General features: G+C 33.4%; 1 protein-coding gene across 1 annotated transcript in view; it reads left to right on the forward strand.

Moving 5' to 3' along the window:
- LOC113396511 (neuroglobin-like) overlaps positions 1 to 20,496 on the forward strand; it is a 137,828-nt gene that overhangs the window by 81,534 nt on the left and 35,798 nt on the right. The gene's annotated exons all lie outside the window — the stretch shown is intronic.

A 20,496-nucleotide genomic window follows, 5' to 3' on the forward strand; every position in this document is an offset into this window, starting at 1 on the left:
CGGCATTGTGTCTTACGAAATACCTTCAAACAATTATTTCCATTGAAGAATAATCCTTCAAACGTACAGAATTCAAATAGCGCGAGCTCATCCGCATTGGAACTCCAAGTTAAAAGTTATTCTAACGCCAAACAGTAATACTTTATATGGTTATTTTCCGGTTTGAATTCTGACTGAGTTTACGTACAGTACTGGATTAACAACGTCAGGGCCTCTTGACAGTATGTGTACAAATCACCTAAAACCTGTTATGTACCGATATGTAAAACTAACTATTCCAAAAATCGTTTTTTGGTAAGGGCATGTGCTAATTATGATAAATATTATAGTAATGTAGATATATTTAACTTAAATCTGTTTAAGTTCTTACGAGTCTTAAAAAATACTTTTTATCATTAATATTATTTGGAGCTTATTGTTTTGTTTCTTTTGTTTTTTTTTTTTTTAATTTTTTTCATTTTGGAATTAATGTTTGATAACATATTACTTTTATTACTTGTCTTTTAGTTCATTCCATGTTTTAATGCAACAGTGGAAACTTTATTGGCATATGTTAGAATTATTTTGGTATTAATAAATTCCTTTACCTTTTTTAACTTTAAAAAAATATTTTTCTATCACAATTACTTTTTAATTATTTTGGGAATATATACGTATTATCTAAACTGCCTAATGCCAAATCCGGCCCAAGGCACAAATTAAATCATGTTGCCCGTGATTAGCGGTACACAGACAGAATTTTTTAATTTTTCTTGGCATTATAAGCATATAGGCGAAGGTAGTACATTTGTCTTCCTAAAAGAAAAAAAAAATATAAAGTACCTGAACTCAACATGGAGTCCAACATTAATAAAAATTCTCGTCAATTGTAGTACACTATTAGTTTTAAAGTGATCAATTTCCTGAACGAAGATATGGAATGCGCTGAATAATAAATAAGTTTTCCAAAATTGAGAATCATAATGTTCGCCCATTGTCTCCGTCTTGCTATGAGTTCAAGGGTATTGAGCAAGGGAGTCTGTGATCATATGTTGAAGTGAATATGCTTTATAAATGTATAACATTTTCGCACGGATATAATTTATTATTAAAGAAAATTATATCATATAAAAATATTTTATACCCTGCCCTCACGAATACTGAAGCTACCAATGGAAATAATTTAGAATTTGGATTAGTTCTAGATATAACTCCTTAAATACAAATAAACAAATTTTAGCTCTTTATTAGTAGTATTATGGATAATGTATTTTGTTATGACACTAAGAAATAAATGTTCAAATATAAATCAAATAAAAAATATTTAAGGTACACATTAAAGAGGTTTCATCCTTAAACAGCGATATCTTCGATATCTATTTATATATCGAATGAAGATTTTTTACAAATACGAAGAAGATAAATGAGGCCTTGAGTTAATGTTAGTCACGATAGCTAATCTTCAAGAACTACTCAAAACTGCAGGACTCCTTATAAGAATGAAACACACGATGGAATGAATATCCAAAATGGCAAAAATTGTAATATCATGGATGATCATGATATTATCGAAGAATATACACATAAAAAATGGTACCAAATTAAGATAGTCTCCTTATTAGTTCAGTAGGCTTATTGAAGAGCGTTCAACTAAACTTTGGACATATATACATAATCGTCATATAACATTGCAGTCAGCGTTCCATTTCTATCGAATGTGTGTACAATATATGTATATTCTAATACTAGTTTCCGCGGCTTCGCGTGAGGGGTCTGGTGTTATAAAAAAATCAGGATGATAGGTTGAGTTACGACGAGTACGCAACAAACAAATATACAAACTAAATTTGTATTAATAATATTATGTAGGATTAAGCAGATGTTTAACATGTACTAATCTTACATCAAGATTTGAAAATATTTTTGAAGTTGCCGTATATAATCGTGAAAATATCTTAACATTTCAGTAGAAATGCTGTAACACGAACTTGACGAATGAATACATACGACGTTAAGACGTTACGTCGGTGTGAGTTAAGGGCACATGCTATGTATTCATGTGTGTGTAGCTCTACAGAACAATAACGATTTAGTTTAATGGGATGAAAAGTTATTAAGTGAACGGATTTAATGACAATAACATACTATTTCTCACCTCTTCTATTTTTAAGAAGTTTTGGAGATTCCACCAAGCAGCTCGATTGCAGATTTCTTTACTGTTATAAATATGTCACAGAATAATAAGCATAAATTAAGAATATTAAAATTCAACTCTATTTTATTAAAATTCATGCTATATGACGCATGTCCGGCTGTAATGTTACTCAAATTTATGGCGGATAATTGCTGCCATATTGACATAAACATATAAGTTTTTGTTGTTGTTATGACGTCAAATAGAGAAGGAGGTTCTCAATTCCGTTGCATATTTTATATTTGTTTCCTCAGAACTTCGTCATTTGTGAACTGATATGGAAATATATATATTTTTTTTGTTTGGGAGTTTATAGTTCCCGCTTGGTCCCATTTAAATTTGAAGAAAAACTACCATACGAAAGGGTGAAAATAGAGGTTGAATATTTTTATAGAATTTTATTTATAATTTATTTTCTCAGATTATTAATTTTAATAATAATTCGTTGTTAAGTTATGGATCTTATAATTGAATCGTACGAAATTATATTATAAAATAATGTTTAGAAACACTAGATATCCGTGAAAGCGAGCTATAAACAGCACGCAAAGAGCACATGTGATCCTGACGTGTTTGTTATACCGGGAACACGATTCGGAACGAGATAGTTGAAATAATAAATATATTGAATAATGCTATGAAAATGTTCCATTTAAATCTGCTTACAAATTTTTACATGCAAATAGTTATGTAAACTGATTTGTGGCTGTATACATTATTGCTGTTTGAAAACGATGTTCTTAAAAAATCGTTTTTCAAATCTAACATTAATTTGTAATATTTTAACGTGTGGAATATTTTTTTGCGTTTAAAACGCAACCCTAAATAATGGATGGTCTTAATACTTATTTGCAAACAAAAATATAATTTATTGACAATGCAATATATATTCAATTTAGAATAAATATAAAATGATGATAGACTCGAGTTTAAATAAATAAAATTATAAATATCGTTCATATAAAATTATACATATATCGTTTTTGTTTTTATTTCAAATAGATATCCACAGAAATGTAGCGTATGCCTTTGACGTAAATTTTGACGTTATATTTTATGTTCCTGCATGTTTTTAAAAAACAGCATCACAGTCTAAATTTCAAGATTGAAATATTAATCTAAAACATTGACAAAAAAATAAGCAAGCTATCTTTTTAAACGAGTGGCTTTCACATAATCATATCAAAATAGGCCAGAAAAGACCTTAGCTTAAGTAAGCTGTTATTTGAAAAATATTCTTTATGAAAAAACAATAGATACACGAATACAGACAACTTTTACAATATAAATCAATTTGCGTTCTATTTCGAGTTTAACAATTTGTAATAAGTATTATGTTTGTATTTGGATTACGACAAGAGAAGATTCAAGCTTTTTTTATATATGAAATAGGTTGTACAGGCAAATGAAGGTAACTGGTCACACCACCCATAGTATTGGACACCGGAAGAATTTTTGAACAATTGCGCCAATGCATTGCCAACCTTGGGACTAAGATGTTTTATCCCATTAAAATCTTAGTCTCAGTAGAATCTGGAGTCAGAAACTTGATGATTAAAAGTACACGAAGAAGAACCTATTGAATCTGGTACACTTAAATCATTAGCCATCAGCTTATCGAAAAACATCTTCTAAACACAGACTCGCTAAATAGTCGAGATTAAGTTGCCAATTCAAATTTCCTAACCATTGTTCTTTAAACTTCACTAACTTAAATGATTTTTCTTTCATTTCTGTTGTTAGTATCGACGGAAACTTTACAAGCGGAGTTTAAGCTCAAGCCGCCTACGACGATTCCTACGCTAAACTTATTCAGATTATAGGGGCGCGAGGAATTTTCAAGTAAAATCTCTGAGACCCGTCTTATACTAAATATAGCTCCTTACTTTGAAGATGTTCAGTACTTTAGATAAATCATATATGTGTGGGTGAATCACGTGGCTGAGTTAGTTTATACTAAAGCCGTCTCTATCCGAAAAATAAGACATAATATATAAATAATCAAATGAAAATAATATATAATATACGAATCAAAATTGTTTTGGTCGTCGTATTATATGCCAGATTCTCAAGAACGAGATTGGACAAAGGTTGACCAGATTACAGAATTTTACTATTTTCCATATACAGTGCTTTTAAATATTGAAAGATTTGCACAAGTATGTGCAAGTATGCACGAGTACTCTAATGCCCTTGTGGTACCTTTGCTTCCATAGACTGATGGGGTTCAATTTCACAACCAGAGAGAGAGATCAGATTTCACATGTTTTCAACTGTGTGTGCTACAGAGAACAGCACACACAGTTGTTAAGTTAATGCTACTGAGGATTTAAATAATAGAACGACACGTGTCGACTCAACTCAAATTTTATGACGAACGACATATTATGTTAAACGGGACTCGTGACAAAATTAATAAAGTTCGTGAATGTATAATTTCGTCATAAAATTTGAGTACTAAGTGTTTTTTGTTAGTTAATAATATTAAAAATTTTTTGTGTCAATCCGATGCAATAAAATATTGATAAAAATAATTAAAATACGATATTTGTAACAATACGATTTTTCCTTACGTGACTTTGTCTGCCAGCTTACTCAACTTCAAACCGCATTAAATAACTTCTTTACAATTAATAAACATTTTTTAATAAGCCTGTAAATGTCCCACTGCTAGGCTAAGGCCTCCCCTTTGTTTGAGGAGGAATTTCTAAAGCTTACGCCATCACACTGCTCCAATACGGATTGGTGGATACACATGTGGCAGAATTTCATTTAAATTAGAGAAATTCTGGTTTCCGCACGATGTTTTGCTTGAGATTAATTATACACTTAAATTAAGCACATCACTCTATCGGTTAAGATGTATGCGTTCTAACCACTGGACCATCTCGGTTCAATATTTAAAAATTTATTAAAAACTAAGCTCTTCGAAGTATTTTTAACTATATCCATGCTGTATCGATGCAAGTAACTAGAATATACATATACATAACTGCGTATATGGACGGATAATTTTAATACACCTTACTACCGTAATGCAGGTTTCCAGGTCGCTTATTATCGTCGTTATTATGAAATTATATAGTGGTTTCGTAAAATTTCCTTGTTTATACAAGGGTACACTTCAAATTTAATTAAGGAATTATGTTTTAAAATACGAAAAGATTTTTTAAAAGTGTATGAAACATTTTGTAAATCGATGTGCAAGTATTTTTGCATTATTTTACAAGACAAAATTAATGTTAGTTTTAATACTTATATGCATAGTTAAGTAGTAAAGTATAAACCAAGGTTTGTATATCACTTAGAGATCGCTTGGTGGTAGGGCTCTGTGCAAACCCCTATATACCTACCCGGTATCACCCATAATAATCAAATAGTCTGACCTCAAACTTAGTATTTTTTGTGTTTCAATTTTAAGGGTGACTGAGTCAGTGTAAGTACAGACAAACGGACATAATATCAAAGTTCACAAGGTTGTTGGTGCATTAGCGATATAAAAGTAATATGGTTTATATTTCTTATAGTGCCATTATCCGTGGATGGCCTCTTACCATCAGGTGACACATATGCCAGTCTAAAATGAAATAATACATACTTATATATATATTTATAGAACGTATTGCTATGTCAATAGTCTAAATTCAAAGCGGGCGAAACTACTAACCGTAGCTACTTAAATAATAATAATATTAAACCTCTTTCGAAACGTACTCCATATTTTGTATTGTATAAATTTTATGTGTAGTATTTCAGAACGGAATTAAAAAAGAAAATATTTCTTTTATTAATATAAATGAGCTTGCGATCAACTTTTTTCGTTCGACTTAAAACAAGCGTTGGATTTCCATCGTAAATATTGAGCTGATTGAGATAAATCTTGCATTAATTTGCTGTGCGGCGTTAATTTTTTTATACAAGCTCCGAGATTTTATAGCTTATAAAAACTCTGATTTCGTATTCGTTAATTCACGCAGGATATATAAATTAAATTGTCTTTCATTAACAATGTTTAAAAAGAGATGCTACATTCCGAATCGATGAAAACTTTATAATTTGTGAAATAAAGATTCAAATTTTTTTGTACGCAACTTACTTGTACTAAAAAACTATACCTATATTGTTTTTGTCTCAGATTATAAAACAAAAGACTAGAAATCAAAAGCGAATGAAATTTTCAGGAAATCTGCAGTAATTAACAATTTGTTAAGTTATAAGTCGTTCCGCACAATCGGGATATCATAATCATTTTTATAATGTTCCGCGTGCTACTGTCGGGACCCTATTACTAAGACTCTGCTGTTCGTCTGTCCGTCTGTCACCAGTCTGTATCTCATTAACCGTGATATTTAGACACTTGAAATTCTTACAAATTATGTATTTATTTTGTTGCCGCTGTAGCAACAAATACTAAAAACAGAATTAATCAAACACACAACAAACATTATTTTTTATCCCGTACGGAACCTTTCGTGCGCGAGTCCGACTCACACTTGACCGTTTCTTTTTTATGGGATATTTGTATTCTGATCGTATATCATCCCTTTGATTTATTCTCCTATAGTACTTCAAGATCTCGAGTTTCGAGTATGACGTACAAATAAATCATTACTTTAGTAGAGAACATTTTGATTTTGTTGATTTCATTTAAATCATTGAATAACACTTTATTCAATGATTTATAAATTATAAATCTAGAACATTTAATTTATCGTTTTTATTAGAACTCTAACGAAATTATGTTGATTTATATATCTACTAATTAATCTTTATTTTAGGTAAGTAATAATTATATCGTAAGGCATAATAATTGATGACATAAAATGTTTTAACTTCTTTTTTACAAGTTAAAAAAATTAATTATCTGTGTAAACAGTAATACATTAAAACATTAATTATGCCGTACGATACGGCGAAATAACGCTCGAATGAACGAATGTTATAATCGAATCATTCATCTGGTCTAGGATCAATACATTCAGACACGCCACATACAGAATAGTAGCTATTATGATTGGAATATGAGATTATTGAGAGGCAAGATAGCTCAGTAGATAGTATGTATTTGAAATTCAAATTAATGGTCATAGTTCATCTTTCATTCATGAGATCATTTACCTCGTAACACATTCAAGCCCTTATTAATAAAGGAGTTTTTATATATATTTTTATTGGCGAAATGTTATACTTAAATCAATTATTATTAATTCGAAGTTGTTTATCTGTATTTATACCTGTGGTTAGATATAACAATAATATCAAAGGCAAGACATAAGATACGGTGCAGCATCCGCACCGGAAATCATTAGGTCGACAAAGGTGCAAAGAACTTAAAGACAACTACGATTATATATTTAATAAATAGACGGACCGGCTGGGGTGGGCCTCCTGTTGTTAAGTGGTCACCACCGCCCATAGACATTGGCGCTGTTAGAAATATATATTAGCCATCCCATGCGCCACCAACCTCGGGAACTAAGATGTTATGTCCCTTGTGCCTATAATTACACTGACTCACTCACCCTTCAAACCGAAACACAACAATACCAAGTATTGCTGCTTTGCCGCAGAATATCTGATGAGTGGGTGGTACCTACTCAGACGGGCTTATACAAAGACCTACCACCGAGTTTGTATATATTATATTATATGATAGTATGTTTTTAGTTGCAATGGTGTGTTGTTATACATACTGTACGTATATTTTACTTGGTGGTAGGGCTCCCTGGCTTAGTTGGTCTCAGTGATCATATACTCTACAAATACAATTTTAGAATTGTTGTGTTCCGGTTTGAAGAGTGATGAGCGACATTTAGTTATATTTTAGTTCCCAATGTTGTTGCGGCTGATGCGATGATTGGTGGAATGTTAATTAATTCTTACGGAGCTAATTCCTGGGGTTGGTAATGACTGACCATCGGATTACCCAATTTCCAGTCAGTCTATCTATTCTATAAAATAAAAAAAACATATTTAAGAAGATCTACGTTATCCTGCAAAAAACTACTTATATATTATAATAAACCGAGCTAGCACCGGTTAGCATCTTAACCGATGCTTGCGGGTTCAATCCCAGGCAAACACTACAGAATTTCAATGAAATTCTGCGACATGTGTGTCCACCAACCCACGCAGCCTTCAAACTTCAAACCTTCTATTAACCCAGCAGTAGGACATTTACAAGCTTGTTTTTATAGGCTTGTTATTTTACTTTTTACATTATCCTTCACCGGCGAACAGGAAATAAATCACTGTGAACACAAATTAACTATGGAAACTCAGTCAGTCTTCAACAATCTTCGGTTAACGTTCACATACAATATATAAAGCTATATTTATATTCTAGCAAAGAAATACCGGGTTTTCTTTTTAAAATAATTTTTATTTTGTATATAAAGCGACGTGGAGTTCAGAAAACAAAAATAGATTGCTTCGACTGTAAAAACATTCGAGGATTTTTCGAGCGCTTATACTGAAAATAATTTATTTTTATAATAGACGCCTTTTTTCATCTTTATAGAAATTAAAATAGTTTTAAAATATTCCCCTTTTGTTATTTTTAATAAAACAAAAACTGTAAGTGCAAAATAAAAATTAAAAAAAATAATCCTGGAACACGGAATTCGATTCTATAACAAGATTACACAACTTAAAATAAAAAAAAAAACAGTATTGGGCAACATCACATACATTACTCTGATCCCGATGTAAGTAGCTAAAGCACTTGTGTTATGGAAAATCAGAAGTAACGACGGTACCACAAACACGCAGACCCAAGACAACAAAGAAACCTAATGAACTTTTTCTACATCGACTCGGCCGATAATCGAACCCGGGACCTCGAAGTGGCATACCCATGAAAACCGGTGTACACACTACTCGACCACGGAGGTCGTTAACGCATCGCAGTTATTTTTAACATATCTTTAATTTCTTTTTTTAAATATATGTTTTTAAAAATAGACGTTTATACATAAGGCATACTTTTCGAATCAGTATAATTATATTTAATTCAATACTGCAACATGACAATTTGAAATTGCTTCTTGAGTCCATTTGAATAAAGAATTGCATTTCCGATTTAAAGGACCAGCGAGCCGGACACTAAAGAGTAATAACATAGCACCTTGACGCTGTAAGAAGATGAAATGAGTACATTTGAGTCACCAAACAATTTAAATTGCATTTCTGGTTTCATAGTAAAAAAAAAATACTTTAATGAATTCGATATATCTTTACTGACCACTTCTTCAGGTGCATTATGAAAAATGTTTAAAATTATTTTTCATGATACACGCGCTCAAATGATAAGTGTCAAGTAGCTCGTAACACAACTTCATAATTGAGAATGTGAATATTTGATTATCTGTGAGTGTTTTAGTAGTGGTGAAAAACGAAGAAAATGGTGAAAAATTTATCATAATGATATTATTATTTAGTGTAATTAATTATTTTCATTTAATACAAAACAATTTTTAATTACGCCCATGAAGTAAAACTTCGCATGCGTGTATACAATATATGTACACGCACTTTTTCTTGTTTATTTCATTCTACGCGACTTCTACACTATTTTTAAATAGATTTATATTATTTTTAAGAACGTTTAACGAATAATGAACTGGTATGGTCAGAGAAAATTAAATAAACCTTTTTTTATTATATATGAATCTTTTTAGAAGCGATATATTAAGAAGCTTAACTCATAGGTATTAAATCGATAATAATTTTTAGATTTATTGAATTTATAATGTTTGAGCTGAATTTTCGGTGATGTAACGTACCATAACAACGCACAAGTTTGTGTCACATTGGCAGTCTTCATTCTGCCACGGTAACAGTAAGATAGGACGACCACCTAACTCTAACGAAGATGGATCAGACACATGTTCTTTCAAAGACGCGTTAAAACCCTCCCAACATTACCTAATACCAGAACCCTAGTACCTGAAAAATTCTTACAGATAACAATTTATAGGGAATTTAAACAAAAAATTTAAGAAGCATTACAACGCATGCCGACTATCACGTGGTATCTATATTAACACAAAGGTCAAACTTTAACTGTTCTATTGGCGATCGGCGTAATGTAAAACTCCCTGTCGAGTTATGGTGTCCATGTAATAGTCTTACTAGCGCCCGATACGGAAGCGTCCGCCGTCTGCCAATTTCCTTTCTGATTACGTTCACATATTCCAGGCGATCTCACAAAGTATACATCATTATAAGCATATTATTTCGTATGGCAACGAAATACCTCTTACACGCGGCGAAATTGTGTTAATTTTTTTCTGTAATTATGTCTGGTCTTAATCTTTTAGACTACTCCAGCACAAATACTCCTTGATATTTTTTCCCGCTCTAGATCACGTAATAGTAACAATGTTTTTTCTCCCTCTTTCATGAATTAAATGTATGATTCCGTTGCATTACATTCATTCCAAGTAAAAGACGGTTGCACGTTGCTTTGGTTAAAATAACCCCTTAAGACATTCTGCAAGTCAATGCAAGTTTTATTTGCAACTGCCAGTGAAGTATTTCGACATAGCAATTAAAATCCGAGCCGGTTTTGTTTTTCCGACCCAGTTGCTGTGACCACCCAGTGCCTTTATTAGAGTCGTCTGTAGAGTGACAAGTCGTTGAGAAAACCGGCGACTGATCATGTACGTTTTTACAACTTTTGGAATGAAGTTCTTTAATGCGGCTTGAAGTAGTGAACTGACAGAAATCATCATGTAAGGAATAAACGTTATGACGACCCCTCCAGGCGACCTTTCCCTCTCTCTCTCTTCCTCTCAGTCTCTTTCTATTTGGTACGGTTGTATGTAATATCATTTGAACTCATTTTTGTAATTCTTTCAATTCACAAGCGTTTTTTAATAAAAATTTTGTCATTTTAATTTAATTATTCTCAAATATTGTTAATTTATTTCACTGGGTCTGTTATTTCATACATAATATATAGTAAAATAGTGCAACTTAATTCGAACCGGGTGTCCCAAGCTACCTGTCGTTTTTTTTACTTGTGATTATCTATTATCTTCGGTTAAGTAATAAGGCAACTTGTACAGCCAAAGATCATGAGTCACGTGTTCGAATTTCAGACACTAAAACTAGTTTAACATCTGTTTGAAATTCTAGAAATAGTCTGGAGGTTGATCTTGTTACGCTCCTATCAAGTAAAGCTTGATTTTGCATCTGTCCTTCCGGTCGGATCGAATCTATCCTATCGGGCCAGGAGAGGGATAGAATAAAGAATTTACCTTTGGAAATAATTGAGAACTATAAGTTATCTTGCATAGATTTGTGTACTCTTTTGAGAATTCCCGCTGTGGCTGTGGTTAGGAGAACATCACTATCTCCTATTTAAGTTAACTTAATACTTAATAATAAATTAATAATTAAATAAGATTTGTTGCGATACGAATGATTTTTTCAGTATCCTTATTAAATACATATATAAATTAATTTAGTAAATACGTGTCCTGGTTCAACAAAATTGGTTGTATTCTTGCACAGCCCGTATTACATTCTTGAATGTAACATTCCTTGCCATACCTTTTGAACCTTTTGAAAGGATTCAGTTTTATTTTCCTACCATTTCTATCATTAAAAAGATTACATAATATACTCGATTCAAATATATGATCTGGATATCCTTTTTTAAAATATTGTTAGAAAGGTTTTTTTTTATTATCCGGCTAATAAAATCTGAATATCGAATATGAACCGTCAAAATTATTTTAGCAACAAATGACAATATTATATGGATTCATTTTGAGGAGAATGATTAGAGCTTATTCCACCATGCTGCTCGATTACACATCTGGCAGATTTAATTCAAAACTGGCATATACATTGGTGCCGTAAGAAATTTCATCCAGAAATATCACCAAACTACGATGTTATTTCCCTTATGTATTGTGTTGTATGTTAATATAATAGTTTAATTCAATAAAATTAATTTAATTCAAATTACGAACCGAAACACTTGTTGTGTTAAACTAAATAATGTAAGTATGTTTGGCGGTAGGTAGATTCTATGATGATACCCATACGAAGTCCTACTATCATGTTAAGTACAAATTAAATTACTATTAATAAATAAGTAAATATGGGACAACATCACATACATTACTCTGATCCCAATGTAAGTAGCTAAAGCACTTGTGTTATGGAAAATCAGAAGTAGCGACGGTACCACAAACACCCAGACCCAAGACAATAGATATAGAAAACTAAAGAAAAATTTCTACATCGACTCGGCCAGGAATCGAACCCGGGACCTCGGAGTGCCGTACCTATGAAAACCGGTCGACCACGAAATCGACCACGGAGGTCGTTACTTATTAATTATTACAAGCAAATTCAATCTTGACGATCTTTACTCGACTCAATTTATTATGTTACTTAATTTTAGGTGACTTTTTGAAGAACCTTTAACTTTTGCAAACATAAAAATTGCCAAGTTTTCCAGTAGAAATAGCCTTTTAAATCTACTACTATTTATATACATAACATAACATAATCAGCCTGTAAATTTCCCACTGCTGGGCTAAGGCCTCCTCTCCCGTTGAGGAGAAGGTATGGAGCATATTCCACCACGCTGCTCCAATGCGGGTTGGTGGAATACACATGTGGCAGAATTTCATTGAAATTAGACACATGCAGGTTTCCTCACGATGTTTTCCTTTACCGCCGAGCACGAGATGAATTATAAACACAAATTAAGCACATGAAAATGCAGTGGTGCCTGCCTGGGTTTAAACGCGAAATCATCGGTTAAGATGCACGCGTTCTAACCACTGGGCCATCTCGGCTCCACTATTTATATACGGGATCGTTTGTTATATTAAATAGTAATTATTTTGATAAATATATACTTTATGCATATTTTAGCTATATAGATCGAGCATACCTACATATATAAAAAATACTTACACTATTAATAATTAAATAAAACATATAATCATTACTAAAAATTATAAGACTATAAATAATTTGATTAATTTGATTTTTATCCCTAAAATGCTATTCTTTAATGTGGTAACCGTACTTTTAAAACAGATCGCAATAAAGTTCTGAACAGCGTATTATGCCTTCAATATGGCTGAAGTAACGTTTCCAACTGTATTGATTCTTTATTTATTTATATAAAATAAATAAAGAACATCATTCAATTATATATATATATATATATATATATATCTAATAGTATTAAGATAAAAAAATTGTTCGTTTGTAATAGATAAATTCAGAAAATACTATACCGATTTATAGAAGTACTTCAGCATTAGATGCTAAGTTATTTATAAGTAATATTTTATTTCTTTTATAATCATTAGCACCGTGCATCGTAATCGATGATTTCAGGTTCAAACCCAGGCAAGCACCACTGAATTTTCATGTGCTTAATTTGTTTTTGTTTACAATTCATCTCGTGTTCGGCGGTGAAGGAAAACATCGTGAGGAAACCTGCGTCTAATTTCAACGAAATTCTGCCACATGTGTATTCCACCAACCCGCATTGGAGCAGCGTGGTGGAATATGCCCAAATCTTCTCCTCAAAGGGAGAGGAGGCCTTAGCCCAGCAATGGGATATTTACAGGCTGTTAATGTAATGTATTTATGTAAATAAGTATTAATTAAAAGATTTAATGATTAATCTTTTACAATATACCTTAACTAAATTATCGTTATTAAACACAATGGAGTTATTTGAACTTAATTTATCAGTAATACAATATACTAACATTCGTTTTAAAAATACGTATCTATTGAATATCTCGAGGGATATTCTCAAACATATTCAATTTAAAATCGGTCGTAGCTTTAAGTAGAATTGACAAGATAGATTTGCAAAACGACTATTCAAATATTCCTTCAACATTTTGTATTTTTGAAGTCGACATCCTTTTGGGAATTAGTGAAAACATTTAAGGTTAAATAACAGCAACATTCTACAATGTAACGTGTCTTTTCTGCTACGTGTTCTGGTTGCAAGGGTTGTGATTTTTATTTTATAGTACTTAGAACCGTATAGTAACTGTGAGGTGACTGATACGTATGTTTTTCTTTACAAACAAACATATTTATATTTGAAACGGCCTTGTGTTATCATCAGAAATTAAGAAGATTATGATTGTTGCTGTTACTAATACTTTTTTTTTTTCATAAACACTCCCGAGACTAGCGGTGGTGTGATCGGCCGCAACCTGCGCCTTGCGTCCCGTGCCCCTCAAATGTTTATTTTCAAGTTGATACTGTCATTGCGTGGCTACAAGGGAGACAGCTGAAAATCAGCAGAGGGATAAAAATCCCTCATAGCCTGAGCTGTCTCCTTTTGACTGCACACAAGTGTCATATTCATTATATTTAATTATTTTTTTCTTTATTATTATGTTGTTTTTATATCCATTTTTGTATATATTTTTTTTCTTTATATGTGTGTATGTCAATAAATGTTTTTTCTTTCTTTCTTCTTTCTTCTTCTAATAGTAATTAACGTCAAGATATTTATAAAAATCTTTTATAATTTTACCAACATATATGGCAATATCCAAAATATTCAGAAGCGACTGTCGATATTTTAAATTTGATTGTTAAAAGTACTTTTGGAGATTCCATTAGTTTAATTTGTATATTCTGCTCGTTATATGACCGTGCTATATTTACCAAAGTACTTTAGTATGTATTTATTTTTCGATAATTTAAGTTTATAAATTATAAAGTAACAATTAAAAATATAACTTAAGAGTTAACTTAGACTTTTTAGCCTAACCTTAAAGATTTCGTTTCAAGTTTCAAATATTCTCTTGACAGATTTTCATTAGCATTTAGTTTAATGCGATTATTAGATAATGATAATCAATACTAATATTATAAATGCGATAGTAACTCTGGCCGAGTCTGTCTGTCTGTGACTCTGTCACGACCAAACGACGGAACCGAATTTGATGAAATTTGGTAAGTAAGCTTGAACCCCAAGGTACTACATATAGTACCCCAAGGTACTAATATAAATATATTTACTATACTATAATAGGCTATATTATAATAGGCTATATATTTACGTCTAACACCTAATGACAAACACTTAAGACGCGGTCAGAAACTAGTTATATATATTATATAAAGCTGCCTCGACGGCATATAACTTCCTAGTATCTGCTCATTGATTAGTTTCCACCAACACGAATTAAATCACATACACACACACATATACGAACTCGCGCGCACGCCCACATACACACACAAACGCGCGCGTAATTATAACGAATATATATATAAACTTTGTAGTCATTAATTACATGGGTTTATTTATTATTTTAAAGTGTGTTTTGACGACCTCCGTGGTCGAGTAGTGTGTACACCAGTTTTCATGGGTACGCTACTCCGAGGTCCCGGGTTCGATTCCCGGCCGAGTCGATGTAGAAAAAGTTCATTAGTTTTCTATGTTGTCTTGGGTCTGGGTGTTTGTGGTACCGTCATTGATTTTCCATAACTTGCTTAACTAGTGCTTTAGCTACTTACATTGGGATCAGAGTAATGTATGTGATGTTGTTCAATATTTATATATTTATTTATTATTTATAAGTGTGTTAATAGTTCCCTGCCCTAACGATTCCTTGACGTCCCAGTTTCTATCATAAGGAGAGAGTACCGCTGATTCTTACTTGGTATTCTGGCATTCGGCCAGGTGTTCCATATTCCGCTTACAGTAGGTGGGATGCATAAATGCATTTCCCTTGCAACTGAATTTTAAGCCAGCGCTACACAACCGATTAAGGTAAAATTTTACTCTCACTTTTAGGGCAAGTGAGATCTCGAATACTGAATATTATAACCTAAAAAAATAGAACTAAAAAATGCTTATTTTTTTAAAGGTTGGTGCACTGTAAATTCTTTTAGAAAGCAGTTCGGAACTTTACTTTTTTTTATTTACTCTACTTTTAATAAAAGCGACATTAACTTTATATTTTTCTCTAGATTCGTGGTTATAGTCCGACCACGGACGTCGTCGTTTCTGAAGGCATAACCACAAAACTTTGAAGTCCATTAAAATGTTAAATTCTACGGAAAGAGCCGTGACTGTTTTATGAAAAACATGAAATATTTTTAATAAATAAATTCAAACTGATGAATTAAGCGAATGATTCGCAGCGAGATCGCTGTTGCTATTTGTAGAACAATGTTCATTTATTTGCGTTGTGTGTTTCTAACTCCAGACATCCGCCTACCCTTATTCATCTATTAACTATCCGTATTTTTGTTCAGACTATAAATACCACCCCTTGAGTAATTCTTCTACTACACATCAATATTTCCTTAGGTTATTCTGACAAACAATTCTCAGGAGTAGCTCGTTGTGTGCAAGCTAGTAATGTTCTCACAAATATCCCAAAAATCAAAGGCTACTGTTTCCATGTCTTTACCATTGTGCCGGATTTGCCATTCCATCGATTATGGGAGTGAGGGAATAACCTGCACTTATGATTGCACAGACTAAGTGCATTGATCACTGCTCCTGTTCAGTTGACTAGTCTCCGTTGAGACTGACCACAGTAAATTTACGTCATTATCGACATCACTATAGTCAATCTAGAGTTTTTTTTATAATAATCAACAGACGAAGAATTCTGAAATATTGTGCCCTCCTCGCAGATAATAACAGCCTTAAAAAAACTATCGTTTAAGCAAACATGGCATTGTAGAAATTCCAGTGATGTAATGTAATTCCTGCGTCCTGTTACGGCAAATAAATTCTTTTCGCCAATGAAAAGTCACCAGCCCGAAAGAAAATGTCTGGATAGCGGAGTATTACTGAGTATTCGATTCAATCCCTTACATTCTTTTCTACCACACAGCAGGATTCTTAACAAATAAGAATAAATTCTGAACATTCCAAGCAAATTCAATAGGATATATTATAAGCCAGCATTTTCTTTGGAAATACTCAGAATAAATTGCTCGAGTCGATCCCATTGTCTAGTTATGATAAAGCTTTTGTGAAGAGCTCGTAAATAAATAGACCGATTTGGTTTATATTATACTGACTGAATTTGTCGTTCGAGAAAAATAATCTTTAATTTTCGAACAGATAATATATTAATAAAATATTTAAGATTTCGATTTCGTTACTGACGAAACAGTTCAGTAGATGTATTCTATAAGAATAGACTCGAAACTCGCCGCAGAACACGAGCTTGAAATGACAGAATGTGATATGCAATATTTACAATAATAATTATAATATGTCGTAATATTCATAATATACACGTATCAAATTGGCGTATTACCGTAAGTCAGTTGCCAACATTTCACGAGTCATATCCGAAGTAAATTCTAATATAATAGCACTTCAGTAGTCTGAAACATTTGTATGTATTAAAAGTTTCGGAAAGATATCGGAAATGATGGACGTTTGGGAAGTCAGTGGCCCTTAAGATACGGGTCGCCTAGTTTAGGGGTACTTAGATATATGTCACATATCGTAAACCAATAAAAACATGATGATTAAGACAATCTATTTCTCTTTCCTTCCAGATACTTAAATGTTTGTTTGTTTTCTGTTTAAACATTCCTTATTTTACCAATGCGAAGTCATGGTGACTTGGGCTCAAATATATTATAACCCTTATACGTGTAGTTATAAGTACCATAGCAAGATTAACTATAACAATCATTATTACTTATATTGTTTAAAGACTGTGTATGCTTATGTATCGTTACTCAGAAACCATTTGTAACGCGGTTTAGTCTCAGCCCTGTATTGCAATCTCATTGGTGGCATTTATAGCAAATGGATTAATTACACACGCTAAAGAGACAGAGAATGACCAATGCGCGCTTTATTTTATAATCTAATCAATAGATGTTGTCACTTTTTGATTTATCTTACTTAAGCAATCGAGGATAATAGAGGCGATGACATTTCCTTCAAAATTTTTATTCATGAAAGAAATATTAACCAATCCCTACAATTTTTTTTTTCTCGCTGTAGTAACGCGTTACGCGCTTCCCCCACGTGATGGAAAGTGAGAGGGTGTGTGGGACTCCCCGGAGCCCTGGACGCCCAGGTACGCCGGGTTTACCCATTAAAAAACCAGCGGTACCCTCTCCGTCTTTCGGCGGGCGCCACGGGACCGCTTACGCATGCTACCGTGACACACTGACGGTCGGCCCGCCTATGCGGGCCTCCAACACCTAGAGGGGTTCTCGGGGTACTGAGACCCTCCCTAGTCCCTGCGACGCCTATTGAGGCGGGGGGAGAAGGTGCGCGTAACGCTTCTTCCTCCTCCCCGGTCGTCTTCGGCGGAGCGGGTCTGCAGCGGCATCTTATTCCCGCTCCCGCTCCGCGGCTTCCTTTTGCGACGTCTCGCTACCGATCATTTCGTTGACGATGCTCGGCAGTGAGAGGTCTCCGCCCATAGCCACCGCCAGTGTGTGCCTCTGGGGCCCCCACGCGGCACACTCACTCAGGGTGTGGTGCGCCGTGTCGACTGGCGCACCACACTCGTGCCAGGAGGGTGACACCTCCCGTCGCGATATTCCGTGCATGTACTTACTCCTACAGGTCATCCTGAAGGTGAGTGAGTCCTTCTTCCTCTCGACCCAGCGATTCAAGTGGGAACGGATCGCCTCCACTGTCGGCAGGCCCGCCGTGGGCGACCCCAGATCCTCCTGCCATGATCCGCCCGACCTCCGCCGACCCTGGACGGTCGCCGCGGTTCCTCGCCTCGACCCGGAACCGGTACACCTCCGCGAACATCTCCGCCTGGAGCTCCCAGGGCGAATCGCCCGCGAGAAGTGTCGCCGCAGTCTACGATACCGTACGGTACCCTCTGATGCCTCTCACCGATATGACCCTCTGCGGCTTCCGCAGCAGGGCCCGATTGTTAGCAGTGAGGGCGTCGACCCAGATCGGGGCACCGTACAGCGCCATCGACCTTACTAATAAGACTCTGGCTTGCACAAAGCCCTACCACCAAGTAAATTTAATTAGGAAAATTATGGTATTGACTATATCTTAGTTTAATACGTAAGTTACTCAACTTAGGTAGGTACTACACTAAGTCCAAACAAGAGTATGATCAATAATATTATTCAGCTAAGTTTTGGAATCAACTCCCACATCGGTTCAACCACATTTCAACTCATACAAATACGAAGCCAACTATTTCATAGTCTACTCTACATATTTATTAATTTAAACTTTATTGACGTCATATTTTTAAACTTAATTTTGTTTGCTATAGAATAATATATTTAAAATGTTTTGTTATTCGAAATTTGAATTTTATCATTTTAATCTCAAAATTAAAATTTATAAACGTTTCTTTTTAGTTTAATTAGGAGCATATTGATGAATGCCGCCAATGAGATCTAAAGGCTGGTAGCATTGTTTATCTGAAAAACAAATATTATTTCGTCGTTTAAGTAAAAAAAATAGAATAAGCATATTGCAAATATTTTGAGGAGAGGGTTTGGAGCTAATTACACCACACTGTTCCAATACGGGTTGGTGGACATTTGTGATAAAATTTCATTAAAATTAGAAACATGCGAGTTTCTTTGCGATATTTTCCTTCACCACCGCGATATTAATCAACAACTCGAGTCCTTGAAAATACTTTCTGGGTTTAAACCCAAATTTTTCGCTTAAAATTGATGTGTTATAATCAACGAACAATCTCGGCACATATTCATAAAATTTAGGAAAGTAGGGTACGGTGCTATATATTCAAATAAAAATATTTTTTTTTTATTCAAACTGGCAACCCTAACCAATGACGTCAAATCACATTAAAGGACATTAAAGAGAGCGAACAAATAAATTGTAACCTTTTACGGGTATTTTATGAGCTGTGCTTAGCCTTTTAGTGTTAATGATAAATCAATTAATGGCGAAATGAAGTTTAACATAAAAAAAAATATATAAAAGTATGCCTTTTAAAAAGTTATCGTTCACTGCCAAAGAGAACAGGGCTTTTTTTTTTAAACCCCGTTCACACTAAAGCTATAAGTTTTACTTTATAGAATCTTGGATAAGACATTGTATATATTTTTATTTAATCTGTAATTTGGATAAAAAAATAATAAATTAGTTTTGGTTGAGTGGTTTGTGCATCGTTGGGTATATCATGGGGTGAATAAAACAGTGTAATAATAGAACAAGTCTCAAGATTATTTTCTGCAGTGTTTCAATAATAATATACTGCAAATATTAAGTATGATTATTAATTATACCTTATTAAAAAGCCTTATAAAGCAATATGTAATATAGAAGATAAATAAGGATAATATCTTTATATATACTGGAC

The sequence above is a fragment of the Vanessa tameamea genome, chromosome 15 (assembly GCF_037043105.1).
Source record: "Vanessa tameamea isolate UH-Manoa-2023 chromosome 15, ilVanTame1 primary haplotype, whole genome shotgun sequence".
Taxonomy (NCBI): Eukaryota; Metazoa; Arthropoda; class Insecta; order Lepidoptera; family Nymphalidae; genus Vanessa; species Vanessa tameamea.